This window comes from Orcinus orca, chromosome 6, assembly GCF_937001465.1.
Source record: "Orcinus orca chromosome 6, mOrcOrc1.1, whole genome shotgun sequence".
Lineage (NCBI taxonomy): Eukaryota > Metazoa > Chordata > Mammalia > Artiodactyla > Delphinidae > Orcinus > Orcinus orca.
This window is the reverse complement of record NC_064564.1, coordinates 39,027,766-39,036,407: the sequence shown is the minus strand read 5'-3', so window position 1 is coordinate 39,036,407 and position 8,642 is coordinate 39,027,766. Positions and strand designations below refer to the sequence as shown.

The following is an 8,642-nucleotide window of genomic DNA, read 5'->3' as shown; positions in this document are numbered from 1 at the left end:
TGGGTGGTTCCCGTTCCATGCTGTGTTGAAGTTTTGCATGAGGTTAAAACATGGTAAGTTTGGTTCAGATATCTGGTTTTAATGTCATATGATAAAAGCCAGAGATAAACCAAGAAACAAAACCAAGTAAGAATGTATAAAATAAAGTGATTGTCCTGTGAATTTAAAGAGTGAAAATCTGTTCACTCCACCTGATACATCACCCCACACTCAAGTATAAGAGCTGAGTTAAATTTAGATGGTAATTATACTTGCTCTGTGACCTTGGGAAAATCTTCAACTTTCATCTAATTTTTTCCACCCATAAATGATCATTAATATTCTGTACTTCAGGGACTTCCCTGGTGGTCCAGTGGTTAAGACTCTGCACTCCCAATGCAGGGGGCCCATGCTCCATCCCTGGTCAGGGAAAAAGATTCCGCACGCCGCAACTAAAGGAGCCCATACGCCTCAGCTAAAAGATCCCACAACTTAGTGCCGCAACTAAGACCTGGCGCAGCTAAATAAATAAATATTTTAAAAAATATTATGTACTTCTGACTCAAGAAATGTTGATTCCAATGAGGAACAGAAATGCTATGCGATATGCTCAGAATTTCATACAGGGGCAGACAAAAACAAGCTGACAGAATGCACCTGAGGGAGGTCAAGGTGAGAATGGTGCTTTCTGCTTGTGACTTTCTCAGTCCAGCTTATCCAACAAACCGGTTCCACTAGGAGTCATGCTTTACTTGAAATCCAAGCCAGTCCCTGCCAATGAAGTATCAGAGGTAAGTTTCTTCTTCCCTCTCTCCCATCCCCCCTTCCTTTCTTCATTCCTCCCTTCTTCCCTCCCAGTCCTTCCTTCAGCAGGTGTATTTTGAGCACCTGCTATACACCAGGCACAGCACAAGATGCTAAGGATACAGACATGGCTCCCACAGTCATGGAGACAAGAGTAGCGTGAAGACGGACCTTTAAAAAAGTAAATGTGGAAACGAAATTACAAACCTTATATGCTTTAACTCACCTTGGTTAGAAAAAGGTAATCAGAACAGAAGCTAATTGCCTCAGTCACCTCAGTCAGCAGTTAACAAACAACTCTTAAAACAGTAGTTCTCAAAGTGAGGTCCACAGAACCCTGGGATCCCCTGGGAGCTTGACGGTTTCCCAAGACTTAAAGTCTTTTCTGATGAGATCGATGGTGATATTACAAAGATGATTTTTTAAATATATTGTATAATGAAGTGTGTCAACATATGGGTGATTTGCCCCTGTGAATCTATTTTCCAAGTGACCAGTGCACGATGTTACAAAATCACTGCATGGGGAAAAGATCCATTCAAAGTGCAAGACTGGGATTTTAATGTAAAAGAGAACAAAAAGTTCATTCATATGGATTCAGATTCCACGTTGCAACTAGACTTTAAGAAACTACCACTTACCAAGTTTTGATATAATATCAAAGAAGAATATGGATAAGTTTCTTAAAAGACTTTTAAAATGCCCCACCCACCATTTCCAACACATGTCCATGTGAGGCCAGAACTTCTCTTTTGTTTTTTTTTAAAGGTTTAATTTTATTTTTATTTTTTGGCTGCATTGGATCTTCGTTGCTGCGTGCTGGCTTTCTCTAGTTGTGGCGAGCAGGGGGCTACTCTCCCTTGCACTGCACGGGTTTCTCACTGCAGTTGCTTCTCTTGTTGCAGAGCACGGGCTCTAGGCACATGGGCTTCAGTAGTTGTGGCTCGCGGGCTCCAGAGCGCAGGCTCAATAGTTGTGGTTCACGGGCTTAGTTGTTCCGCGGCATGTGGGATCTTCCTGGACAAGGGATCGAACCCGTGTCCCCTGAATTGGCAGACAGATTCTTACCCACTGCGCCACCAGGGAAGTCCCCAGAATTTCTTCAAACGAAAACAACATATTAATTGGACACAGAAGCAGCCATAAGAATCCTCCAGTTGGGACTCCCCTGGTGGTCCAGTGGTTAAGACTCCGTGCTTCCACTGCAGGGAGCGTGGATTTGATCCCTGGCTGGGGAACTAGGATCCCACATGCCTGGTGGCCAAAAAAAAAAAAATCCTCCAGTCTTCTATTGAGCCAGACATGAAATAGGTTTGCAAAAATGTAAAACAATGCCACTCTTCTCATTAATAATTTTTTTGTTTTAGAAAATATACTTTTCATAAAATAAGTTATGTTAGCATATAATGGGTTTATTATTTTTAAACAATAAATATTTTCAAGTGTCTCAATTATAATTTCTAATACAGTAACTGTAAATAGACATAATCCCTACATACAAAAACACTTTGGAGTCCTCAAAAATTTTTAAGAGTGAAAAAGAATCCTAAGACCAAAACTTTCAGAACCACCATGTTAAAAGAATGGCGGAAGGAAACTGAGGTTTCTTTTATCTCCGCCACTGAGAAACTGAAGTAAGTCATCTACAGAGTGAAGGAGGCTGTGGGTGGAGGGTAATCTAAGATTTGAGAAGAGATGAGGAAGCTTAAGATGGTCACTATGGAAAGCCAGGAGGGTGCTAACAATATAATGGGACGCTGCTCTCGGGCTTCTCTTAGCTTCTTCCTCTTGGACATCCTTTCTGATGCCAGTGCCAGTGTGAGCAGGGGCTTTCTTGCCTGGGGAGCTGTTTCCAGATGACCCAGAGTGCCAGCCTTCATGCTGTCCTCACTGTCCCAGAGCCACACTGAGATTCAAGCATCAGTGGGCTGAGTGTCCTCCCCCAATGCCCAGTCTCACGTGGCCCACGAGAGCCTTCCACCTTCTTTGTCCATTACCTGAGAGCCTCTTCCTTCACATTCATATCAACTCAGGCAAAGGTGGCCTTGAGAGAGGGCTCACCAGCCACTCAGCACTTCAACAGACACAGCCAGACTCTGAATTTAATTTGAGCTTAACCTGGACCCCCCACAGTCAAAGAATGCTCTCCCTGACTATACTATGGCTTCTTCTCCTCAGCGTGCCCTCTCAGACCTCTCTATGCTCCCAGAATCCTCTCTCTGTAGTTTTTTTTTTTTAGCAAATTTTTTTTGTTTTAATTAATTTATTTTATTTATTTACTTTTGGCTGCATTGGGTCTTCGTTGCTGTGCGTGGGCTTTCTCTAGTTGCGGCGAGCGGGGGCTACTATTCGTTGTGGTGCGCGGGCTTCTCATTGTGGTGGCTTCTCTTGTTGTGGAGCACGGGCTCTAGGTGTGCGGGCTTCAGTAGTTGTGGCTCACAGGTTCTAGAGTGCAGGCTCAGTAGCTGTGGCACACGGGCTTAGTTGCTCCGCGGCATGTGGGATCTTCCCAGACCAGGGCTCGAACCCGTGTCCCCTGCATTGGCAGGTGGATTCTTAACCACTGCACCACCAGGGAAGCCCCTCTTTTTTTTTTTTTTAACTTCGATTTGCATTTATTTTTTGCGGCATGTATTCCTGGGCCATACGTTTTTGTTTCTTCAGTTTCTCCTGGGATATCTTTTTCTTCTGTGCAACCTCCTCTTCTAGTTTAAGAACAATCTGCTCTTCTTCAGCAAGGATCATCTCAGTGTGGCAGGAAGAACTCATGTAGGGGTTGCATCTTCGGGGCTTTGCTCACCTGGATGTGCTCAATGACCAGACAGTCTACATCTAAGCCCCTAAGTTCAGCATTACTCTCTGCATTCTTGAGCATGTGCAATACAAATTCAGCCCTCTTTTTGGGCCACCTGCATCCAGCCCCACTTTTGGCCTGGGCACACCTACCAAGTCCACCACTGAAACAACGGAATGGCACACATTGCTCTGTAAAGTGACACCCTTCAGGTACTTCGTGGATTTTCAGATATGCATACCCTTAATAGCCTGGGCAGTTTCATGAGTGTTCTCAAAGTGAACCTCTTGATTTGCATGATTTTGTGGGGTTTTCTGGGTGAAGTGAATAGCGACTCATTTTCAGAGGTAACTTCAGGCTGCTTGTAGTTTCTTATTAGAACCCAGAGGGGAGAAAGCAATCCTCCTCTGTCAGGCAGTCAATCGACTGTGGTGGTAAGCCATTCATTTATCCAACTGCATTTGCATAGTACCCACCATGTGCCAGGTACTGTGCTAATGATGGGAATACAATTGTAAGGAAAATGGTTATGATAAGGACTTTCATGGAGCTGACAATCAAGAAGGGGACAGATGTTAAACAAAGACAAAATAAATGTCAGGCAGAGTTAAGACAGCAGAGTGGGAGGACACGGAATTTGTATCTCTCCACAACTAGGGCACATACCAAATGCTGGCGGGAGACCTCAATGCCCAAGGAGACAGGAGGAGCCCCCAAGTGACCGGGTAGGACAAGGGGGGTGTGAGGGAGGAGAAGTGGAGGCCAGACGGTAATGGCACCCCTGAGGGGTGGCTGGGAGAGGGGAGGAGTTCCCACAACTGGAGGGACCCTAGGGGGCTTGGACAATCAGCAGGGAGTGCAGCTAGCATTTCCCCTGCCCAGTCGGGCCCCAGGAAGCCTGCTGGGCTCCCGGGCCAGGTCCTCTGCCCTCCGAGGCCCCCTCCAGCTGCATTGGTCCCAGGGGTGTAGGAGGGAGGGAGGAAGGGGGAAGAGGAGAGGCAGATGGGGCATGGGGGGGTACCTTCCAGAACCAGAGGATCAAAGGAAGCGCAGCGGGTGTTTCCCCCACTCACTTGGGCCCCAGGAAGCTGGCTGGGCTACCAGGCTAGGTCCTCTGCCCTCCAAGGGCCCCTCTGGCCGCATTGGTCCTAGGGGCATAGAAGGGAGGGCCGGAGGAAGAGGAGGGGCCAACCGGAAGGGGTCCTCCAGGAATGGAGGATGGGGAACCACACCTAGCATTTCCCCCACCCCCTCGGGCCCAGGGACCTGCTGGGGTCCCAGAATTGGTCCTACACCCTCTGAGGCCAGAGGCACTCCTGGGCCCCTCCGGCTGCCTCTGGGCCTAAGCCCTGCCCCCCAACCGCCCAGGGCCTTTTCCACACCTGTGGATCCTATGCATAGACCCCACCCCTGCCTAAACCCCACCCCTGCCTAAGCCCTGCCTTTTTCTGGCTTTTTGTTTGCCTCTTTTTTGCTATTGTGGTTCTGTTTTAACTTCCAGTTGTTGTTTCATCTATATATTTTTTAACATATCTGTTCGTTTTCTAATTTTATTTTACTTTTTGCTCTGTTATTGTTCTGCTCCTTTTTTTTCCTTTCTTTTTTTTTTTCTTGCTGCCCCACTCAGCTTGTGGGATCTTGGTTCATGAGCGGGGATCAGGCCTGAGCTCCTGTGATGGAGCTCTGAGTCCAAACCACTGGACTAAAAGAGAACCTCACACTCCAGGGAATATTCATCAGATGAGGTCTCCCAGAGGTCCTCATCTCGGCACCAAGACCTGGCTCTACCCAACAGCCTACAAACTCCAGTGCTGGAAGCCTCAGGCCAAACAACCAGTAAGACAGGAACAAAATCCCACACATCAAAAAAAAAAAAAAAAAAAGGAGATGACAAAAAAACATGTCACAGATGAAGGAGCAAGGTAAAAACCTACAAGACCAAATAAATGAAGAAGATATAGGCAATCTACCTGAAAAAGAATTCAGAGTAATGATAGTAAAGATGACCCATAATCTCGGAAATAGATTGGTGGCACAGATCAAGACAATACAAGAAATGTTTAACAAAGATCTAGAAGAACTAAACAACAAACAGAGATGAACAACACAATAACTGAAATGAAAAATGCACTAGAAGGAATAAACAACAGAATAACAGAGGCAGAAGAACGAATGAGTGAGCTGGAAGACAGAATGGTGGAAATAACTGCCAAGGAGCAGAATAAAAAAAAAGAATGAAAAGAATTGAAGACAATCTCAGAGACTTCTGGGACAACACCAAGTGCACCAACATTCGAATTATAGGGGTCCTGGAAGTACAGAAAAAGAAAGGGTCTGAGAAAATATTCGAAGAGACTATAGTCGCAAACTCCCCTAACATGGGAAAGGAAATAGCCCCCAAAGTCCAGGAAGCGCAGGGAGTCCCATACAGGATTAACCCTAGGAGAAACACACCAAGACACATATTAATCAAACTAATGAAAATTAAATTCAAAGAAAAAAATACTAAAAGCAGCAAGGGAAAAGCAAAAAATAACATACAAGGGAATCCCCATAAGGTTATCGGCTGATTTTTCAGCAGAAACTCTGCAGGCCAGAAGGGAGTGGCAGTATATACTTAAAGGGCTGAAAGAGAAAAACCTACAAACAAGATTACTCTACCCAGCAAGGATCTCATTCAGATTCCATGGAGAAATCAAAAGCTTTACAGACAAGCAAAATCTAAGAGAATTCAGCACCACCAAATCAGCTTTACAACAAATGCTAAAGGAACTTCTCCAGTCAGGAAACACAAAAGAAGAAAAAGACCCACACAAACAAACCCAAAACAATTAAGAAAATGGTAATAGGAACATACATATCAATAACTACCTTAAATGTAAATGTATTAAATGCTCCAACCAAAAGACACAGGCTGGCTGAATGGATACAAAACTAACACCCATATATATATATGCTGTCTGCAAGAGACCCACTTCAGACCTAGGGACACATACAGACTGAAAGTGAAGGCATGGAAAAAGATATTCCATGAAAATGGAAATCAAAAGAAAGCTGGAGTAGCAATACTCGTATCAGATAAAATAGACTTTAAAATAAAGACTGTTACAAGAGACAAGGAAGGACACTACATAATGATCAAGGGATCAATACAAGAAGAAGATATAACAATTATAAACATTTATGCACTCAACATAGGGGCACCTCAATACATAAGGAAAATGCTAACAGCCGTAAAAGGGGAAACTGACAGTAACACAATAATAGTGGGGGACTTTAACACCCACTTACACCAATGGACAGATCATCCAAACAGAAAAGAAAGAAAGAAATACAAGCTTTAAATGACACAATAGACCAAACAGATTTAATTGATGTTTATAGGACATTCTACCCGAAAGTGGCAGAATACACTTTCTTCTCAAGTGCAGCGGAACATTCTCCAGGATAGATAACATCTTGGGTTACACATCAAGCCTCGGAAAATTTAAGAACACTGAAATTGTATCAAGTATCTTCTCTGACCACAATGCTATGAGATTACAAATCAATTACAGGAAAAAAAACTGTAAAAAACACAAATACATGGAGGCTACACAGTGCACTACTAAATAACCAAGAGATCACTGAAGAAATCAAAGAGGAAATTTAGTAATACATAGAAACAAATGACAACGAAAACACGATGAGCCAAAACATATGGGACACAGCAAAAGCATTTCTAAGAGGGAAGTTTATAGCAATTCAAACTCACCTCAAGAAACAAGAAAAATCTCAAATAAACTATTTAACCTTACATCTAAAGCAACTAGAGAAAGAAGAAGAAAGAAAACCCAGTCAGTAGAAGGAAAGAAATCATAAAGATCAGAGCAGAAATAAATGAAATAGAAATGAAGAAAACAATAGCAAAGATCAATAAAACTAAAAGTTGTTTCCTTGAAAAGATAAACAAAATTGATAAACCTTTAGCCAGACTCATCAAGAAAAAAAAGGAGAGGATGCAAATCAATAAAATTAGAAATGAAAAAGGAGAAATCAGAATTGACACTGCAGAAATACAAAAGATTATAAGAGACTACTACAAACAACTATATGCCAAAAAAATGGACAACCTCAAAGAAATGGACCAATTCTTGGAAAGGTATAACCTTCCAAGACTGAAACAGGAAGAATTAGAAAATATAAACAGACCTATCACAAATAATGAAATTGAAACTGTAATTATAAATCTTCCAACAATTAGAAGTCCAGGACTAGATGGCTTCACAGGTGAATTCTATCAAACATTTAGAGAAGAGCTCACACCTATCCTTCTCGAACTCTTCCAAAAAATTGCAGAGGGAGGAACGCTCTGAAATTCGTTCTACGAGGCCACTTTCACCCTGACACCAAAACCAGACAAGGATATCACAAAAAAGGAAAACTACAGACAAATATCACTTATGAACATAGACGCAAAAATTCTCAACAAAATACTAGCAAACAGAATCCAACAACACATTAAAAGGATTATACGCCATGATCAAGTGGGATTTATCCGAGGAATGCAAGAATTCTTCAATATACACAAATCAATCAATGTGGTACACCATATTAACAAATTCAGGAATAAAGACCATATGATCATCCCAATTGATGCAGAAAAAGCTTTTGACAAAATTCAACACCCATTTGTGATAAAAACTCTCCAGAAAGTGGGCACAGAGGGAAACTATCTCAACATAATAAAGGCCATACAGGACAAACCCACAGCAAACATCATTCTCAATGGTGAAAAACTGAAAGCATTCCCTCTAAGATCAGGAGCAAGACAAGGATGTCCACTCTCACCACTATTATTCAACATAGTTTTGGAAGTCTTTGCCACGATAACTGAAAAAGAAAAAGAAATAAAAGGAATACAAATTGGAAAAGAAGTAAAGCTGTCACTGTTTGCAGATGACATGATACTATACATAGAAAATCCTAAAGATGCCTCCAGAAAACTACTAGGACTAATCAATGAATTTGGTAAGGTTGCGGGATTCAAAATTAATGCACAGAAATCTCTTGCATTCCTGTACTC

General features: G+C 42.6%; 1 pseudogene; it reads right to left on the bottom strand.

Annotated features, from left to right (window-relative positions):
- Nucleotides 1-361: 361 nt before the first annotated feature.
- On the bottom strand, nt 362-4,932 carry LOC125964608 (60S ribosomal protein L17-like; annotated as a pseudogene).
- Nucleotides 4,933-8,642: the final 3,710 nt, after the last annotated feature.